This window comes from Macaca fascicularis, chromosome 10 (genome assembly GCF_037993035.2).
Source record: "Macaca fascicularis isolate 582-1 chromosome 10, T2T-MFA8v1.1".
Classification (NCBI taxonomy): domain Eukaryota; kingdom Metazoa; phylum Chordata; class Mammalia; order Primates; family Cercopithecidae; genus Macaca; species Macaca fascicularis.
Window position 1 is genome coordinate 11,512,481 of NC_088384.1, and position 21,867 is coordinate 11,534,347.

A 21,867-nucleotide genomic window follows, 5' to 3' on the forward strand; every position below is an offset into this window, starting at 1 on the left:
GGCCCCACTTTTCATTTTTAGGAAACGTGCTTAATAAACTAAATGTCAGTTAATTTATTTTTATATGAGACTATTTATAGGGCAAGACAGTAAAAAGTAATTAATTTTTCCCCAAAGAATGAGTCAAGAAAAAGTTTGTTCAAATTTTACGAATTAAAATGTGCCAAACGGAAACTACTAAAAATTTACACAACATTTTCATGAATTCATTACATATGTAATTATTGAGGAATAATTTTTTTTCTTTTTCTTTGAGACAGAGTCTTGCTGTGTCACCCACACTGGAGTGCAGTGGTGTGAGTTTGGCTCACTGCAATCTCCACCTCCTGGATTCAAGCGATTCTCCTGCCTCAGTCTCCCAAGTAGCTGGGACTACAGGCGCCACCACCACCCCCCGCCAATTTTTGTATTTTTAGTAGAGATGGGGTTTCACTACGTTGGCTAGACTGGTCTTGAACTCCTGACTTCGTGATCCGCCCGTCTCAGACTCCCAAAGTGCTGGGATTACAGGCATGAGCCACCACTCCTGGCCCTATTGAGGAATCATTATTCAAATGACACAAATCTCCATTATAATACAGGTACGAATATTTACAAACCTATCAGCTACTTTAAAGCTCATAGCTACAAAACATAAAAACTAAAAAAGGCCGGGTGCAGTGGCTCATGCCTGTAATCCCAGTAATTTGGGAGGCCGAGGCAGGTGGATCGCTTGAGCTAAGGGCTTCGAGACCAGCTTGGGCAACATGGCGAAACCCCACTTCTACCCAAAACACGAAAATTAGCCAGGCGGGGTGACACATGTATGTGGGCCCAGTTACTCAAGAGGCTGAGGTGGGAGGACTAGTTGAGTCCAGGAGGTCAAGGCTGCAGTGAGCCGTGATCACACCACTGCACTCCAGCCTGGGTAACAGAGTGAGATGCTGTCTCAAAAAAAAAAAAAAAAAAAAAAAAAGGGTAAAAAGATGCTGGTAGTGTGTTTTGCAAGAAAAATCTATTAATGCACAATGCCTGATGATCTGTTTTGGTGCAGACTCCTCTATAACCAGCCAAGACTCATGGCTAAGAAGGTGCTTCCAGGAAGCTGTTTCCTCATCTACTGGGTGGGAAGGGGTTACCAAAATATCAAAATATCTACTTTGCTCACCTACCTAGCAAGGTCTTTTTGGGATCGAATGCATATTTATGTGATGTGAAGTGTAAAATCAGTACAGTAGCAGCTCTCAATTGATATTCATTCACTCACTCCCAATGTAATCAACATTGCCCATCCCCTCTGTCAAACACATGACCGATGCTCACAGCAAGTCAAAACAGGCTTTCTCTAGTCGAATTTGTCCCTCACCTATCACAGTTGCGCAAAAAAAAAAAAAGTTCTCTTTTCATGAAAATTAGGTTGATAACACCGGAAAAACTCGGTAACATCTCCAGAAAGATTTTATGTGTAATTTGCTTCACAGATGTCTTTAAGTTCTCCTACTTCACTGAAACAGAGACTGCATTTCATAGATGATGCATCATAGGCATAGCTGAACCAGAAAAACTCCTTGGAACTCCATTCATGCTTGCAGGCCTGTGCTCAGCACACTCCTTGGTCTGGGGCTGTACTGTCTGCTCCCTCCAGAGCCCCACTCCATTCTCTGCCTGACGGTGTGCCTCATGGGACACCATCATTGGGCTCCTTATCTTCTGGCTGCTGGCTGGGCTAAGCCAGTGGGAGGCACTGACTGGAGACAGGAGGTCGGCAGAGGAAGAAGGGATGGCAGTGGTTGTTTCTTCTATGAAAGGGCACTGCTCTCATCTTGCTGGCTTCTCCTTCAGCTATAATCTTTTTACTTTCATCCTTTCTGGATTCTCCTATTTGGCTGTTCTATTTTTCTTAAGTTTCTTTCTAGCTTGACTCGCCTGGCCATGTTAGTTCTCTCCTTCTCCGACAATCACTGCTATTTCCCCTCACCGACTCCTCCTCCCTACCCCCCAACACTGAACACTGTCATCTCTCCTCCCCTATGCTATCACCTTCTACCCAAGGCTTTAACCAAGACTTCTGCCCCTACACTCACTTCTTAAAATCCATTGTCTCCTAATAAGATCCTACCAAGGCCCAAGTCTTACCTTCTCTACTACTCAGCCCTCAATTTTCCAACACGTTAGAATGGAAATAGGGAAACCAACAAAGGCTAGTGAACCACCCAGTGGCTGACAACAGTGGGGAACCTTACTATTGCTAGGCCTGAAGGGGAAGGGGCAGTGACTGGAACCTGGAGGGGGAGCTGTGGCCGTCACCGAAGAGTCCAACAGACCTGAATGTGTACGGATGTGTGACCTTGAGGTAATCACTCAATTCGTCTCAGTCTCAGCTTCCCTATCAAAACTTGGGAATAACAGTTATTCTGAGGATTCACTGATAATGTATTTGCACTTGATACATAATAGATACTTCATAAGTACATGGAGATGACCAACTCACAAGGCATTCTCTACTCCGAGCTCTTATTCTTTCAGGGTCCGATCCCCAGTGATCTCCATTTCCCTTTGGACACGCTGTGAAAAGGGAATGCTTCTTCCTGGCTCCTGAGTTTCCACCCTTGGCTCCTCTCCACCTGCACACAATCCACTCCAGAGAAGGTAACAGGATCTTACTTTAATGGTGAGTGTGGAAGGAGAAACAAAGTGCGTGGAGCTCAGCCCTTTCTTTTCCTTCCTTTTGGAAGCCAGCTGCCCCGGGGAGCAGGCACTCTCCTCTCCTCCTCCACCCACAGACACAGGACCCTCACAACTACCCATGAGTAGGTCAGTCTGTGTGATTATGAAGTTCAGTGTTAAGCTCACCGGCCTGCAGATGTGCCACATTCTCCAATACAGCTGTTTTTTTTTTTTTTAAGCCCGGCCCCTCTGCCCAGCGGCACACACGATAGCAGTGGCAGCAGGAACAGGTGGTCCAATACAGCTTTATTAGTCAGAGAAACAGTATTTTGGTCTCCCAAATGCCCTCCTTTTAAAAAGGAGGGAAAAATGAAAAGTGTAACAATTTTTTGCTGCATGTAAGTTTTTAAAAAGGAGGACATTTGGGAGATCAAAATATAGAGCCCAGTCAAGGGAAGGAGAGTGCTATTTATTGGGTCTCAAAGACCGTAACCTCGGGTGCAGGGCACTCAAATTTTGATAAATAGACACGAACTAAAATTCAAGGGAGTAAAACACATGTGGCATTTTTGAGGCTTCTGTTAAGGCCAGGACTTTGGGCCTTGGACTTTAATGAGGGGGCACAGTATTTTCTTGTAGAAGCTTATATTAGGCTTTTTACTGTTGTTTTTATAGTTACACAGTAGCTTTTAACTATTGAGGCTGAATTCGAGGTTTATAAACCATAGGCACACAGTATTTTGACCTTAGCAGTGACTGTAGTTATGGCAACTTTGTCTTCACGTAAGTGGCTGTTTCTATAGAGACAAGACTGCGTACACTAGGCACATAAGCCTTTGCAAAGGGTTGGGGGCTTTGCAGGTCTCATCAAGAAACAAGCCACAGACGGTTGTGGTGGTGGTGGTGATGCTGGTACTGAAAGCTCATTTACATATCAGCTGTGCAGGCAGTCTCAGCATACACCGGCCGCTCTGGCCTAGCAAGCAAATGCCAGCCGTGCTGGCCTCAGCAAAGGGAATAGGGCATTAGCGGGCTTGGGTGGCTTCAGTGTACAGAAGGCTGCTGCTTGACCTTGAATTATGCCGGCGCAGCTTTTCCTAAGCAGGCATGGCTGAGGAAAGATTAGACTTCAGGGAAAACAGACTTTCTTCCTACAGGCCTTTTAGACGTCAGAAAGTGGAACAATTACTCGCTGCATATAAGCTGCAAAGCAGCTGAATTTCAAATAGCACACATGCATTACAAAACCAGTGAAGTTCCACATTTAAATTGCTTGTGCTAGGCCTATATAGGTGATTCAAAAGGAAAATGAAAATTAAGAGGTTTCTGGTGAAGGAAGGAAGGAAGGAAGGAAGGAAGGAAGGAAGGAGGGAAGGAGGGAGGGAGGGAGGGAGGGAGGGAGGGAGGGAGGGAAGGAGGGAGGGAGGGAGGGAAGGAGGGGAAGGAGGGAAGGAAGGAAAGAAAGGAAAGAAAGGAAGGAAAGCTAGGGGAGGAAAACTTTTTTCCCTGTTCCTGATGCTTCCTTCCACATGGGACAATATCCAACTTTTCATATTCCTGGCCTTATATCCCTGACTCAGGCTGTCAGGGGTGAAGTCACTTCTCTGATGAGTGTGTCTGGAAGAAGGAACCAGGCTTGCATAGTCCAGCCCTTTTCTCTCCCTTTTCCCTTGGGGGCACCTGTTCTGCTCTGTTCCTTTCATTGACTAGGAGGCAGGTCTATCCCAGACTAGTGTTGCTGGGTGAATAAACCTGTTAAGTCCTTCAGTCTAGTCTTAAAAAGTCTGCTTGCCCTTACATTTAAGCCAGTTCTCCAATGGCAACTTTATGAATGATAAACGTGAAATTTTGATCTCCAGCTATCTGCCCTACTCCTTTGTCCTAAGTCTCTGTTGGTTCAGAACTTGAGCAGGGAAGAGAATACTACTTATTGGATACCCTTTGATCTCAACTTATATCTAAAACGTATCCTCCTCAGAATTAAGTTCAGTTTTCCATATCAGCCTTGTCTTCCAAATTATTCCATTACCACAGCATTAATCACACACTTTTACTTCCAAAGCTTTTCACTAACCTCATTTCTAGTTACTCTCAAAGCACACTATATTCTGCATTCACGCGGGCAAATCTTTCCATTCTCAGCACACAACATGCTAATCTCTATCTATATATATCCTAGCCCATACCCCACTGGAAACCCCTTCCCCTCATCACCAATCCACATCTCTACCCTTCTAATCTATTCAGTATTTTTTTTTTTGAGACAGGGTCTCACTCAGTCACCCAGGCTGAAGTGCGGTGGCATGATCACGGTTCACTGCAGCCTCAGCCTCGCTGGGCTTCCCAAGTAGCTGGGACTACAGGTGCACATCACCACGCCTGGCTAATTTTTGTATTTATGGTAGAGTTGGGATTTCACTATGTTGCCCAGGCTGGTCTTGAACTTGTGAGTTCAAGCAATCCACCTGCCTAGGCCTCCCAAAATGCTGGGATTATAGGCGTGAGCCATAGTGCCTGGCCTCCAGTCAGTTTTTTTTTTTTTTTTTTTTGAGACGGAGTCTGGCTCTGTCACCCAGGCTGGAGTGCAGTGGCGCGATCTCGGCTCACTGCAAGCTCCGCCTCCCGGGTTTACGCCATTCTCCTGCCTCAGCCTCCCGAGTAGCTAGGACTACAGGCGCCCGCCACCTCGCCCGGCTAGTTTTTTGTATTTTTTAGTAGAGACGGGGTTTCACCGTGTTAGCCAGGATGGTCTCGATCTCCTGACCTCGTGATCCGCCCGCCTCGGCCTCCCAAAGTGCTGGGATTACAGGCTTGAGCCACCGCGCCCGGCCCCAGTCAGTTTTTATTTCTAAAAATCTCTCCTGATTAAAACCATGTAATGTGCCCACTTACTAAATGTCATATTGATACCTATTTTTATCTTTGTCCTTTATTTTATTTGCTCTCATTTTTTGTTGTTTTGGAGCTGTCCTTAGTTTTCCATGTGTTTCTTGAACAAACCTTGATAACATTCTTGTTTGAAGGCATGGCTTATGGTTGTGTCTAAGGCAACTTTCCTTTTGACAAAATAGAAGGTAAGTAAGATAGGCAATGCAAAAGTATATGGTTAACTAAGGGTTCCATGTAAGAAGTGACAAAGGGTCTAATGTATCAGTGCTAACAGAGTCACAAAAAAGTCAGGGGAAAGCCCACTTACATGAAAACTAGAGGGGTGAATAAGTCGTGCCAAGGTGACAAGTCATGTCCCATCATGAGATGAGACAACACAAGTGTTTATTTTATGTATGTATGTATGTATGTATGTATGTATGTATGTATGTATGTATATATTTAGAGACAGAGTCTCGCTCTGTTGACCAGGCTGGAGTGCAGTGGCGCAATCTTGGCTCACCACAACCTCTGCCTCCCGTGTTCAAGTGATTCTCCTGCCTCAGCCTCCCAAGTAGTTGGGACTACAGGCACGTGCCACCACGCCAGCTAATTTTTGTATTTTTAGTACAGATAGGGTTTCACCATGTTGGCCAGGCTGGTCTGGAACTCCTGACCTCAAGTGATCCGCCTGCCTCGGCCTCCCAAAGTGCTGGGACTATAGGCGTGAGCCACCGTGTCTGGCCAACACAAGTGTTAAATTTCTGTTTTTGCACCTCACTTAAACTTGGAACAGTCACCGGTTTGTGACCTGTGGTTGGTGGTGGATAGTCCTGACTGGGCACAGTGCTTGCCACACACATGACAGGACTCGGCAAATGTTAAGAACTAAATACAAGTAATGTTCTACAGTACCTGTGCAAGTTCTTCCATGAAAACTGCCAAATATGTTAATATTTTCAAAAGCCCTCCAGGATCCAGCCCTCACCTGTCTCTCCAGCCTCATCTGCCTGGTCTCCATTCCTTTTGTTCCAGCCGTAATGAACATCTTACGGCTTTGCCAATATGGCAGACTGTTTGAGGTTTCCATGTTTTTGTTGTTATCACTCCCTCTGCCTTTCCCTCCTCTGGTGCCACAAGGGGAGACCCGACTTTCCAGTCAAGGCTTAGCTTTTATGAACTACTTCCTGATCCATCTCTAGGCAGAAATGATGATTCCTTCCTCAGTGCCCCCAGTGGATCTTGTCTGAATTCTATTATGGGATCTGTAATACTTTATTAGATTTATTTACTCACATAGATTTCTCTATATGATAAGGATTAGACTGTCAACCCCTTAATACCAGACACTATATCTTGTTAATCTCTGTATTCAGTCTACCTAAAACTGTATACCTGGCATTTAATAGGTATTCAATAAATTTCTATGTTAAGAATGACTGAATTAATCAACTACAGTGCTTTTTCTTTAAGATGCAATAGATATCAATTCAATAAACATTTACTGTGCCTCTACCACATGTCAGATGGTGCTGGGATAGTGTGTTATGCTGGAATGAGCTATGCCTTTGAAAATGTAGAATTGTACTTCTTTGTCAGTTATTAGCTGTACGATCTTGGGCAAGTTATTTAACTTTATAATCCTGAGTATTTTCATCCGTAAAGCTGTGCAGGAAGAGGTGTTATAAAGATTAAATTAAACAATGTGTATAGAACTCTTAGTAAGGTGTCTAAGAGCATTTTATCTTATTGCTCTATACTACTGAGGCTGAATTGGGAGGTTCAAAAACCATAGGTCACACAGTATTTTGACCTTAGCAGTGGCTATAGTTACAGCTACTGTCTTCAGGTAGGTGGCTGTCTCTACAAGAGACAAGGTGCATATACTAGGCACATAAGCCTAGCAAAGGGTTGGGGAGAAATTCATCATGAATTTCTCATCCTACCCTGGACCCCTCATATTAGCTCACCAGCAAGTCCTATCATTTTTGCTTTCAAAATTTGTTTCTCGGATCCACCCACAATTCTTCATTTTCACTGCTGTCATCCTTTCTTGCTTGTGGGGGCCTCTTTTAGGCATTAAAAATAGGTTAGCTCCTTTCCAAGCAGTCTCAAAGGGTTTATATATTAGTAAAGGAGACAGATACAAATAAACAACTTTAATATAAAATATTGAATAATTTATTATTGTAATAACAACAGGTGCTCTTAGAACACAGATGAAAAAGAAATTATGCCAAGGGAGTTTGGGAGAAGAAGACAACAGGAAAAATACAACAAGGAGAGTAGATAGTCACATTCTTCTCCCTGCTTCCAAACTCTAAAAAGAGAAAAGCATCAACCACGGCACAAAGCCATGAAAAAAATACTATATATATCTAGGGAAAAGAAAGTGGTCCGTTAAGGCTTACAGATAAGGATTCACTAAAAAAGCAGCCAGAAACGTTGACTGGAATTAGGTTTTGAAGGGATCTGTGGGACAACATCTGCAGCAACTGGATGCAATGAGGGCTGTTTAAGCAAAGGAGTGACCTGAGTAAATCCATCGTTCAGAAAGTGAACCCTGGCAGTAATGTGGACTACAGACTGCGGCAGGGAAAGGTGAGAGACAGAGACGCTAGGGGTACACTCACATAAAACTCACATAATAACTAAGTTGTAGCTTTCTAGCATGAGGCACCAAATGTCAGTATCCATCTAAATACCAGTTCTTTTTAAAGGGACCTACCACATAGGAGGAAAGCAAGGGGCTGGTATGATGGCCACCTTACAAATATCTTCCTGTAAGAACTTGGTAAAAGGGCAACAATGTTCTTGAAAAAGTATTTTCTTCTTTTTAAGGAGAAGACTATTGCCAATACATGGTAGATACATATTTTAAAAACTTACCTTTGACAGTACCTGGGGCAACACAAGCCCGTGAAGATGAGTCTAGGTTACATTCAGTGCAAAAAACCACAACCCTGAAAAGAGAAAAAAATCACAATGAGCTGTATGCTCATAGCAAGATGCCACAGGAGGCAGTGGCACAGGTGGCCTCATGGAAATCCAGCTCCTCCTTTCACCAGCTATTGTTTCTAGGCCCGCAGCCCAACCTCTCAGAGCTCAGCTTCCTCAACCAACACTGGGAACACTAACAACACCTTCTTCATAGGGTTCTTTTGAAGTTTAAATGCAATACGTGTAAAACTCTTAGTAGAGGGCAGGATACCAAACACATGCTCAATAAAGGTAAGTGGTTACTAAGGCTTCATGCAATCAAGGGCATCACCCTCTACCCAGGTGTTTAGGTCAGACCCTGACATCCGTCATGAATTTCTCACCCAACCCCTCATATCAGTCCATCAGCAAGTCCTATCATTTCCTCTTTCAAAATCTGCTTCTCAGATCTACCCATAATTCTTCATTTTCACTACTGTCATTCTTGCTTGTTGGGGCCATTTCGCTGGTTCTCTGTTCCTATTCTTGCTCCTCCCCAGTCCATTCCCCCATAATGGCTGGAATAGTCTCTTCAAAATCAATTCATAGCAAGTTGCTAAAAAATGCAGTAAATATTTTATTTATTCCATGATGGAATCTCTCTCTGAAATATATATTCATGTATTTGAATGTAGAGATATAGGAATATATATTAAATGGCCAGCACCTTCATTTTACAATGACACAAACAAATGCAGAAGGAATGCTCCTCAAGGTTGGAGCTACCTATGTGTGTGCTGGTGCTCAAAGCAATGGCGAGCCCAGCAGAGGTTCATCTGGGACCAGCATCTACAGTGCTGTCAGAAAGCTGGCACTGTTTGGAAGTTGGCCCCTTAGTTTCACAGTAACCCAATACTTCTGTCCAGGACAGCGTGCTCCACTCCCCACAGCTAGAGATTGTAAGTCAGAGCTTCAGCCCCATGTCAGGGCACGGTGCTGAGACGGTGCTGCAGGGAATCTGAAAGCACCTCACTGCCACTGCCCTGCTATCTGTCGTCCCCTCTATTGGACTTACTTTATTTAATAGTGTTTGAGTCAATACATCTCAGATGGAATTGTGATGAGAATTAGAAATATTATGACTCGTCTCCCTATCTCTCTACTATACACCGCAGCAGTCTTGCTAAAAAGCAAATTTGACCTCGGGGTATCTCGCCACCTAAATTCAGTCAATAACTATCTTTAGGGTAAAATCCAAGACCTCTCCAGAGACCTCTTCATGACCGCACAGAGTTTCCTTACTCACAACATACACACTAATGTCTGAGAGCCCCTGCTTATTCCCTTCTCCTTTTCCTTTAGGTGTTATCTCCTAGAAATTTTCTGTACCCTCGCTGGTTGGACAAAGTGTTCCTCCTCTTAGATGCACATTATATTGGTAATATCCACGAGTCCATTTTCTTCACTCAGCAGGAGTTCCTTGACAGCAAGGACTATGTCTAACACACCTTTGAATTTGGTACTGGGTAGAGTCCAATAAACATAAGCTGAACCGAATCCCAATGGAATCCCAGCAATTCAGTAGTTGAATGTGGATGTGTCCCCTAATTAACTGCGTTGGTAAAAACTGAAGTTAGCTGCAGCCTCCAAGATGGGTCTGGCCCTTACAGAGAACTCGAGGCTACGTGGTTATGTCTGACCCTCAGCACTTCAGAGGACGACAGGATTCATTAATTTTTTTGTCAACTGCAGAGACTATCAAGATAATAACACTAATTTTTAGTTCCCTATTCCGATTAAAGTTTCCGCTTAGGCTAAAACACAGCCTCTTCTCTGGATCTATCATTAGTCCAAATTCTGTGCCAACCCTGTAAAGTTGCACATTACATGTCTCCTTAACAGACAAGGCTAGAAAGAGACCATGCCACTCAGTCCCTAGCCTGCTTGGCAGTGTGTCTCAGACACTGCCTGTATTCAGAAGCGAGGGGAAAAAAGGAATTAGGGCAAAGGATAGGCAAGCTAAGGAAACTGAGCAGTTTTCCCAGTACTCCTGAATCTAGGTTTTACAGAACAGCTGCATTACTTTCTCTGCCAGGCTGTGAACCTCTGTATCAGGTGCACATGTATTCAAAATAAACATATAAGTCAATTCTAAAATCAACATCTGAAATTATCTAGCTGAAGTTACCTACAGCACTATTTTCCTTCCAAGGTATAAATAGTAGCAAATTCCTCCAAAACAGCTTTGAAATGCTCAGAACTACACGGTAATCCTACCATCTGATCAGGTACAGCTGCAGCAGTAAAACTGTGAACCACTCTAGTTTTCTCTCTTCTCTTTCAGAGCAGCCAAACTAGTCTTGGAATTCATAGAAGGGGTGGGAATGTTCAGTGGATCTTGGGTTAAATTAATCCCCAGGTCCTGTTAAACTGCAAGCCGGCTTCAAGAATTCCTTTAGGCCAGGCGTGGTGGCTCACTCCTGTAATCCTAGCACTTCACTTCGGGAGGCCGAGGCAGGAGGATCGGTTGAGCTCAGGAGTTCGAGATCAGCCTGAGCAACATAGGAAGACTCTGTCTCTACAAAAAAATGTAAAAAAATTAACGGGGCATGGTGGCATGTGCCTGTAGTCTCAGCTACTAAGGAGGCTAAGGCAGGAGAATTGCTTGAGTCTGGGAGGTTGAGGCTGCAGTCAACCATGATCACACCACTGCACTTCAACCCGTGTGACACAGCAAGAACCAGTCTCAAAAAAATAAAAATAAAGAATTATTCCAAAGCCAAGTACCTAACTAAACTCACAGGATGTAATTAGAACTAAATCTTTCCTACGGAATATGGCAAGTTGAAAGAAATACATATTCAACAAACTATATTTATTTTGCTGGTATCTTACTAGTATCACCTTTGATATGGCAGGGTTTTAATTTTCAAGCTTGACTATTCAGCACCATTATTTTAAATTTAAATTCTCATTTTAAAAATTCAAGCAGTATAGAGAGGCTCTTAACCAATGTCCCCTCTCCCTCCATTCCAGTCTTCCCAGGACTCACCACTCTTATCAGTTTGATATCCAGCATCATTCTTAGGACACAGACTATTGAGAATACACTATAAACTTTTAATTGAGTCACAAATAACTCTGAAAACCTTGCCTGCCTACATTGTTGGCAACTCGCCTAACTTCAAGCAAGACGTCCAGAAGAGATGTCTTAAGTGAGGCAGCAGACGTGAGGGAGGAGCAGAACACTAGCAAGGAGGCCTGGAAGGTCTTCCCAGGAAGCAAGAGGGGATGCCAGGAGACTTGGTGGCAGACAGTAGGGTACCAACCATCCAGTTCTGTGAGCAGGGCGCCCGGCCCAATCAGGTAAGAAGATACCCAGTTAATTAAGTAACACAAATAATAATATCAAAAGTCTAAGGAGGCCAGGCATGGTGGATCACACCTGTAATCCCAGTACTTTGGGAAGCCAAGGTGGGCAGATTGATTGAGCTCACAAGTTCAAGACTAGCCTGGGCAACCTGGTGAAACCCCATCTCTACAAAAAAATACAAAAAAAGTAGCCCAGCATTGTGGTATGCACCTGTAGTCCCACCTACTCAGGAGGCTGAGGTGGGAGGATGGCTTGAGCCTGGGAGTCAGGGGATGCAGTGAGCCTAGATCACACCACTGCACTCCAGCCTGGGCAACGGAGCCGGACCTTGTCTCAAAAGGGAGCACAGGTGGATGCAGATCTGCTAGAAATAGATGGTTTTACTTAGCCCCCATACACAAGAGATTTATTATCGTTCCAAGACCTGGAAATACTATCTTTGCAGTTTTAGGCCACTCCCTACTTCACTTCAACGCTTTGGAAATTCTATAAAAATACTATCAGTCCATTCCTAAAAACATCCCCTTTAACCTTAAAATCTGTTCTACCTATTGCACTCCTCCTCCCCTCTTCCCCTTCCTAGTCCAGCTTTTGTTGTTGTTGAGATGGAGTCTCGCTCTGTAGCCCAGGCTGGAGTGCAATTATGCAATCTCAGCTCACTGCAACCTCCACCTCCTGGGTTCAAGCAATTCTCCTGCCTCAGCCTCCTGAGTAACTGGGATTACAGATGCATGCCACCATGCCTAGCTGTATTTTTAGTTGGAGTTTCACCATGTTGACCAGGCTCATCTTGAACTCCTGACCTCAAGTGATCAACCCTCCTTGGCCTCCCAAAGAGGTGGAATTACAGGCGTGAGCCACTGCACCTGGCCTAGTCAAGCTTCTTGAAAAAGCAGTTTATATTTGTGGTCTCAACATACTAATTTCTCATTCACTTATTCATCACTTGATTAATAAGACAACTTGATTTCTGTCCCTATCAATCTCAGTGTCAATGCAACAGATACTGTTCAACTGTTCTTCCTTTAACCTCTCTCTAGCATTTAAAAATCAGAACCATTGCCTAAAAATAAACACAAAATAAATAAATAAAAATCCGAACCAGAACCACCTGAAACCTGTCATTTGGGACCTCCTTTCCTGTCTTAATAGTAAGGATACTGAAGATCCAGCCACTGGGCCAGGGGCATCCTGTTTTAGCTCCTGGTATCCTGGCTGTGTCAGGTCCTCCTGTTCCCTTGGGTCTGTAACCAGCCTTCTTATCACAGGAAGGTTTGGAGTGGGTGAGAAGGTGAAAAGCTGCTGCTTCAGTTGTTGCTGTACATGGCAGACTGGGGGCCAGAGTCATGGAGAGGGAACCAAACTCAACTCCTGGCTTCACAGATTGAGCTCAGTTCTGATGCCCAGTCTGATATGGAGCAGGTTTAGTCCCTTCACCCACTCCTCTGGAAGGGGCCATGGCAGTACTTTTGCTACCTCTTGGTCTGTGTCTTTCCAGTCTGTTTCACAAGACAGTCTTTTTCTCCCTGTCCTTTCATTATTAGTGTATTCCTCCTCTGGAGTCCACACTTCCCTTTCTCTATTTATTATATATACACATCCTTATGCTTTCTCTTTTTTGAGACGGAGTCTCACTCTATCGCCCAGGCTGGAGCACAGTGGCGCGATCTCAGCTCACTACAACCTCTGCTGCCCCGGTTCAAGCAATTCTCCTGTCTCAGCCTCCCGAGTAGCTGGAATTACAGGCACCTGCCACTGCACCCAGCTAATTTTTGTATTTTTAGTAGATACGGGGTTTCACCATCTTGGCCAGGCTGGTCTTGAACTCCTGACCTCGTGATCCACCTGCCTCGACCTCCCAAAGTGTTGGGATTACAGGCATGAGCCACTGCACCCAGCCTGGTCTTATGCTTTCTCATAGATGCAGCTTCCACCTGGATCTTGATGATTCCCAAGTCTTTCTCTAGTGTTGACCTCTTTTACAGCCTTTAGAACTATCTACATAACTGCCTAATGCAGCTCCACCTCATGTGCCACAGGGCCCTAAAATAAAACAACCCTCCCCCAAAGCGTGTTCTTCTGTCTCACTTGGGAATACTGCCATCCCACTCAAATCAGAAGTCTGCGAACATCAGCAGCTCCTTCCTCTCACCAAACTGTCAGTTCTAATCCCCAACTATTCTAGTATATACTTCCTTATTCCTACTGCCACTGACTGCCCTGCTTCTGGCATAGCTTCTCACCAGTCTTATGCTAGTTATCTTTTCGATTGGTTTTCCTACCTCAAGACCCACCCCTCCCCTACACCACTAGAATTACCTTCAAAAAGCAGAAATCCTTATTGCCTTTGCAATGTGTCTCATCCACCCTGTAGATAAAACCCCATTCCCACTGTGGCCGGCGAGGCCTGGTCCCTGCCCGCCCCACTGTCCTCACCTCCAAAACCCAACTGTTTTCCGTTTCCCTTGAGCACCACGTGGCTTCCGCGTGCCTTGGAACATGCTGTTGGTACCTGGACTGCCTTCCCACGGGCAGGACAAATTTCGTCTCAACGTTCAAGATGCAGGCTTAGGGAAACCTGTTCTGTGCAGTCTCTCCTGACTCCCTCTTCTCACAGGTGATCTGGATGGATCCTTCCCCTGAGTGAGCAACTGCACTCAAAACACACACTAGGCTTACTTTTGTGTGTGTATACTGGTAGGTGGGAAGCTTCCCGGGTCTAAGGCTTCCTTATCACTGTCATTTAATATAGTGCCAGCACAAAGGACATTCCCAATAAATTCTTGTGGAATAAACACACACATTTTTTACGAAAAAACTAAAGTCAACTCAATACAACATGACATTCTGAGCTTACGAAAACAAAGCTGTGGCTTATCAGCTGTAACAGTCTATGAGGGCAGTGTGCTACCTGCACGGCATCCCCAGACTTCCTGGGAGAAGCAGTGAAGGAAACTTTGGGACTGATGGCAGGACCCTGGCACAAGAATGTTCATCTGATTTTTATGTCTTGGAAGTCAGGAAAGGTTGCCTAAGAAAAACAAACTCAGTCCAAAGTAGGAATGATCAGAAAGACTCATACTCAACCTTGGGGTATTAATCCAGCTTGCTCAACTAATTTATGCCCTCCAGCCTGGCCCCAGAAAAGTCTGTCAATTCTGTAACAGAAAAGGCTTGAGAAAGTACGACTGCCTTCTGAAAGCCTAAAACAACTGCAAATCACTTATAGTAGAGGCAGGGATGGTAGGGAATTCACCGAGGGTTACAAGAACAGCAGAGGCAGCTACTGAAACAGCAGATTCAATTCAACCGGCTTCACTGAATGCTTACTAAGTGCACGGCACTATGCTCAGCAACTTTTCAGAGCAAGCGCCTACGTCCAGGGTTTATTGCAATTGTTGGTCACATAAGAATTAAGCAGATTAGAGGTGATAAATATGTTAATTAGGTTGACTTAATCATTCCACATTATATTCATAAATCACAATATCACTTTGTACCCCATAAGTATATGCAATTATAATTTGGCAATTTACATTAAAAATTAAAATTAAAAGAAATAATTAAGCAGATTAACATGTTAACGTTTGTGACCAATTTATTGGTGATTAAAGAAAAACCTTTGTTCTTTTTCTATATTGCATATTGATTTTATGAGGTGAGGTTGTTCACAAATTTTAGATGTATACTGCTTCTCCAATAAACCAGTGAGTTGAACATTGACAATGATGATAGTAATATGAATAATCATTAACAATTGTTTATGCTGTGCCCAGCACTGTATACCTTGGAAGTCTCAAAAACTCTCAATTCAGATCTGATCCGCCTTTTCAGGGACCTTACACTATATGTAAGGAGAAGAAAGCTAAGCACTAAGCTGAGTGGCGCAGAAGTTTAGAGAATGCAGAGAAAACGGTGAGCCAGACAACCTGTGCCACCTTCAAGGAGAAACTGGGATTCCAACTGGAACTGACAGGATTGAAAGCAGTGATTCTCAAACCCTTTTGTCTCTGGATCCCTTTACACTTACGAAAATTATGGAAGACCTCAAAGAGCTCTTGTTTATCTTAATTTTAATTATCAATATTTGCCATAGTAAAAATTATAACTATGAAACATTAGAATTATTAGTTCATTTATTCGGCCAACAAACATATGAAAAAAAGCTCACTGTCGCTGATCATCAGAGGAATCCAAAAACCACAGTGAGATGCCATCTCACGCCAGTCAGAATGGTGATTATTAAAAGGCTGCAGAGAGGTAAGAATGCTTTCACGCCATTGGTGGGAAAGTAAATAAGTTCGACCACTGTGGAAGATAGTGTGGCGATTCCTCAATGATCTAGAACCAGAAATACCATTTGACCCAGCAATCCCATTACTGGTTATATTCCCAAAGGAATATAAATCATTCTATTATAAAGATACATACACGCGTATGTTCACTGCAGCACTATTCACAACAGCAAAGACACGGAATCAACCCAAAGGCCCATCAATGATAGACTGGATAAAGAAAATGTGGTACATATACAACATGGAATACTATGCAGCCATAAAGAGGAACGAGATCATGTTCTTTGCGGGAACATGGATACAGCTGGAAGCCATTATCCTCAGTAAACTAACACAGGAACAGAAAACCAAACAGTGCATATTCTCACTCATAAGTGGGAGCTGAACAATGAGAACACATGGACACAGGGACATTTCTTGATCTGGGCCTGTTGGCTGGGGGTGGGTGGCAGGGGGAGGGAGATATTAGGAAAAATAGCTAATGCATGCTGGGCTTAATACTTACGTGATGGGTTCACAGTGCAGCAAACCACCATGGCACATGTTTACCTACGTAACGAACCTGCACATCTTGCACATGTACCCTGGAACTTAAAATAAAAACAAAAATAATAAACTGTTGCTTTTTAAATTAAAAATGGTATTTCAAAGGATCAAAAATTTGAGGAAAGTGGCACTGTTTTACATCTTTGCAAACTTCTTTAATGTCTAGCTTGAGCAACAACAGCTGTACCCAAATATATACTTTCGCATTCAATCTTTTTCTGTATCACATGTCTGGAAAAACTCCAATGTGCACTCATGAGAGAATGAATTTAAAAGGCATACAGCATCTTAGTACTATTAAAACAGTTGTGACCTCCTGAAAGGGTCTTGGGCGGGAGGAAGGGGCACACTTTGAGAAGTGTTCATTGAAAAAGATAAAGAAAATGGTCTAAGTAAGGGCTGGGCAAGAAGGATGTGTGTGGCTCCTAAGCTCTAATTTTCAAGAACACAAACCCCTACTCTTAACAGCTCAGCTACAACCAAGCTAACCTCCGTGGTGAATCTCAGAGACAGAGATGGCCCGGGCAAGGCGGCGTTCGGCCAGGCTGTGCAGGGTGGTGCTGAGGGCAGTGCCATCAGGGAGGCTCTACTGCCCTGGGTAGCATTCTCTAGAGGCCACGTCAGGTTTTCCTCTCCAGAGCCTCCACCGTGCTCTCCTTCTAGAAGAGAAGCTGTAAATGGCTTACCAGAACTGCCTTGCCATGGCTTCCCGGGGCTGTGTTTACTAACTGCAAAATCATCTCCCTGCTGCAGTCTCAAAGTCTTCAGACATTTCTTGATCTGGCTGTCTTAAAAAGCAAATTTAACATCAGCCACGTAGCCAGGTTTTCCTTGCCAACAATCATGTGAGTTTGCTATTCTGTTCCTGTGCATCTTGCGCACTGTAAAAACAGTTCCTGGAGCATCATATGTCATGGATCTAGTTGCCATAAACTGAAAACATTTTCTTCATATTTTGTGGCACAAACTAAAAGCATTCTGGATGCGGTTTGCATACAGTCCATCTCTGGCCAAAAAAGAGGTTTAAATTTATGGATGAACAGAGAAAGGGGGGCAGCCACTGCTTTAGTTAAGCCGTTTTATTATCAAAGTCAACGTCTGATAGTGTGTATTTTTTAATTTAAAATTTTCCTGTGATTAACGTTCTGAAATTATCCTGCAGTAAGTATGACCACGCTCACTTTATGCAGCAAGCTTCAATTTGTCTAACAGTATTTTATAGCTGACAGAAGCAGAGAGGAAACAGAAGCTTCGTTTCGGTCTCTTAAATTAAAATTAAAAAAATAGAAACAGTCATGAATCCATACAGTTTTTCAGTCCTTTTTTATTTTTTAGTAAACATATTCATTAAGGCCCCTTAACAAGACAGGACAGATCATTTTTAAGTCAAAGTGAAACTAAAACTTTAAAAGACATTTCTGCTTCTGGGAATGGTAAACCAGGTAATAAAGACCAACCATTCTGCTGAGGACAGCCAGAAAGTCTGGACAGAATATTTAAAAAATTTTAAAGGCAGAGGTATACTAATAAGTCAGTTAAGAATTACCATACACAAAAATCAAATTCAGGTGAACTGTATACTCAAATGTGAGAGATAAATAATAAAGCTTTTAGAAGATAATATGGGAAAATGCTTCAAAACCTAGGGGTAGGGAAGGATTTCTCAAATAGGATACAAAAAGTACCTAGTATTAAAAACCAAATATGACAATATCAGACAAACATGACTACATGAAAATTAAGAATATTTGTCCATCAAAAGATATCCTCCCTCTTTTTCCGACTGGAACCATGGAGGGTGTAGAAGAGAAGAAGAAGGTTCCTGCTGTGCCAGAAATCCTTAAGAGAAAGTGAAGGAATTTCGCAGAGCTGAAGATCAAGCGCCTGAGAAAGAAGTTTGCCCAAAAGATGCTTCGAACAGCAAGGAGGAAGCTTATCTATGAAAAAGCGAAGCACCATCACAAGGAATACAGGCAGATGTACGGAACTGAAATTCGAATGCCGAGGGTGGCATGAAAAGCTGGCAACTTCTATGTACCCACAGAACCCAAATTGGCATTTGCCATCAGGATCAGAGGTATCAATGGTATGAGCCCAAAGGTCCGAAAGGTGTTGCAGCTTCTTCGCCTTCGTCAAATCTTCAATGGAACCTGTGTGAAGCTCAACAAGGCTTCAATTAACATGCTGAGGATTGTAGAGCCATATATTGCTTGGGGGTAACCAAACCTAAAGTCAGTAGATGAACTAATCTACAAGCGTGGTTATGGCGAAATCAATAAGAAGCAAATTGCTTTGACAGATAACACTTTGACTGCTCGATCTCTTGGTAAATACGGCATCATCTGCGTGGAGGATCTGATTCATGAGATCTATACTGTTGGAAAATGCTTCAAAGAAGCAAATAAGGCCGGGCGCGGTGGCTCACGCCTGTAATCCCAGCACTTTGGGAGGCCGAGGCGGGCGGATCACGAGGTCAGGAGATCGAGACCATCCTGGCTAACACGGTGAAACCCCGTCTCTACTAAAAAATGCAAAAAATTAGCCGGGCGAGGAGGCGGGCCCCTGTAGTCCCAGCTACTCGGGAGGCTGAGGCAGGAGAATGGCGTGAACCCGGGAGGTGGAGCTCGCAGTGAGCTGAGATCGCGCCATTGCATTCCAGCCTGGGCGACAGAGCGAGACTCCGTCTCAAAAAAAAAAAAAAAAAAAAAAAAAAAGAAGCAAATAACTTCCTGTGGCTCTTAAAATTATCTTCTCTACGAGGTGGAATGAAGAAAAAGACCACCCATTTTGTAGAAGGTGGAGACGCTGGCAACAGGAAGGACCAGATCAACAGGCCTATTAGAAGAATAAACTAAGGTGTCTACCATGATTATTTTTTTCTAAGCTGGTCAGTTAATAAACAGTACCTGCTCTCAAATTGAAAAAAAAAAAAGAAGACGCCCTCGAGAAAATGAAAAAGCAGGCAACGTAAAACCAATAAAAGGTCCATATTCAAAATAATAAAGGGTTCTAACAAGTTCTAAAAGAAAAAAGATAACCCAACAGGAAAAGGGGCAAGAGGCTAGATGAAACATGTCATCAAATGAACGACAAGAAAATCTAAACTATCCAAATGGCCAATAAACATATGAAAAGGCATCTAGTCTCAACAGTAAGTAAGGGCGACGCAAAAGAAAATCATGAGGCCAAGCACACTGGCTCATGCCTGTAATCGTAGCACTTTGGGAGGCCGAGGCAGGCGGATCACGAGGTCAGGAGATCGAGACCATCCTGGCTAACACAGTGAAATCCCGTGTCTACTAAAAATACAAAAAATTAGCCGGGTGTGGTGGCGGGCGCCTGTAGTCCCAGCTACTTGGGAGGCTGAGGCAGGAGAATGGCATGAATCCAGGAGGTGGAGCTTGCAGTGAGCCGAGATAGTGCCACTGCACTCCAGCTTGGGAGACAGAGTGAGACTCCATCTCAAAAAAAAAGAAAAAAAAAAGAAGAAGAAAATCATAATGATACACCATTATACATCATAATGGCTAAAAACACTGAAATCTGATATGATTAAGTGTTGCTAGGCTATGGAACAACAGAAATCTTCACACACTACTTGTGTGAATGTAAATTATTACATCTACTTTGGAGAATGGTTTGGCTTGATTCTCCTAAAGTTCAAGACAGATAAGACCCATGACCCAGCAATCCCACTCCTAGGTACATACCCAGCAGAACATATGCACGTGTACCCCAAAGGCACACACAGCAGCACTATCCATAATAGTCCCCAGCTGGGAACAACCCAAATATCCTCAATAGCACAAAGGTAAGGACACTGGTATATTCATAAAATAGAATGTCATACAGCACAAAAATGAAGGGACAGTCACACAGAACAACATGGATGAATCTCGCACACATAATGACAAGACACAAAAGAAGATACAGCATATGACTCCCTGTGTTCAAAACCAGGCAAAACTATAATGTTTACAGGGACATGGGCAGTAAAACTACAAAGGAAAATAAAGAAATCAAGAGTGGTTACCTGTAGGTGGAAGGGGAGCGACTGTGACTAGTGAAGGTCACTAAGAAGGGGCTGTTGGGCCGCTATAATGTTCTATTTCCTAACCTCAGAGGTGGTCATTTAAAAATAATTCATCGTTTTACATTTGTATTTTATGCACTTTTCTAACTGTGTGATATATTTCACAATTAAAAAGATTTAAATCAATCTTTTTAAATCTTTAATTAATTTTACAAAAATAAAATTAATACAAAAGGAAAAGTGGTATTTTTTGTGTAACTTTAAAAATTAGATCACAGAACCCAAATTCCTCAGATGGTGTACCAGGCCCTTCATCCTCAGCCTTGTCTTTCTAGTCTCATTCCTTACCACTCATCTTTCTTCACAAGTAGTCTGCCACACTTGCTCTCAATCGTGTGCTTTCTTTACCTTTACTTGTGATACTTCTCTGCCTAGAAAACCATGTAGACATATCCCAATCACCTTTCTGCCAGACTAGCTACAAGCTGTTATTCAAGACACAGCCTGGGTGCCTCTCCTCTGAGAAACCTTTTCAGGAGACAGACTCCAGAGCCAGACTGACTGGTCTAAATTCCAGGTCTACCATTCACTAGCAGTGTGCGCCTGGTCAAAATACCAGCCTCAGTTTTCTGGCCTTCTCATCTGTAAAACAGGGTAAGGGGTTGAAGTGAAGATTAAATGGGTAAACATATACAAAGTGCCTGGAACAGAGTATGCACTAGGTAAGGGTGAGCTATTATCATCAACATACTCTGACACCCTCCTCTCTGCTCCCCTTGTTAGATCCTCTGCTCTACCTTGTTAGATCCTCTGCTTCTGGGTTCCCGTGGCCCAGTATTATAGTTATTTTCTTGTATACAGCCTTTATGGACAGTTAATTCCTCAAGAGCAGAGACTAAATCTTTCATATCCCAATCCTCCACCATCTAGAACAGTGCCTGGCAGGTAGCAGATATTCATTGAATATTTGCAGAATGAATAAACTGACTCCAAAGTTGGATCTACATCACATATAGAAGTAGTCCTTTGGTGCTGCTCTATCCTGTGTGTACACCACAAAACGGAAGCATACTCTTGATGGGTTTCCTATGGCAATAACCTAAGAATACAGGTGTAGACTCCCTCTGGATAGCAACAAACGAGGGTAATACTACTTGTCCTGTCCACTTGTTGTAAGGCTACTGTAG

General features: G+C 43.3%; 1 protein-coding gene and 1 pseudogene across 11 annotated transcripts in view; one reads left to right on the forward strand and one right to left on the reverse strand.

Annotated features, from left to right (window-relative positions):
• Positions 1-21,867, reverse strand: part of TNRC6B (trinucleotide repeat containing adaptor 6B) — a 297,709-nt gene that overhangs the window by 214,801 nt on the left and 61,041 nt on the right. For 9 of the 11 annotated variants that reach the window (XM_045364263.3, XM_045364261.3, XM_065521746.2 and 6 more), the window contains exon 2: positions 8,404-8,477. The gene's annotated coding sequence lies outside the window, so the exon portion shown is untranslated. Of the gene's footprint in view, positions 1-2,470; positions 2,618-8,403; positions 8,478-21,867 lie in introns of all 11 variants that reach the window. The other 2 variants (XM_074003718.1, XM_074003719.1) reach the window with 1 other exon arrangement.
• Positions 18,439-19,502, forward strand: LOC102145005 (large ribosomal subunit protein uL30-like; annotated as a pseudogene).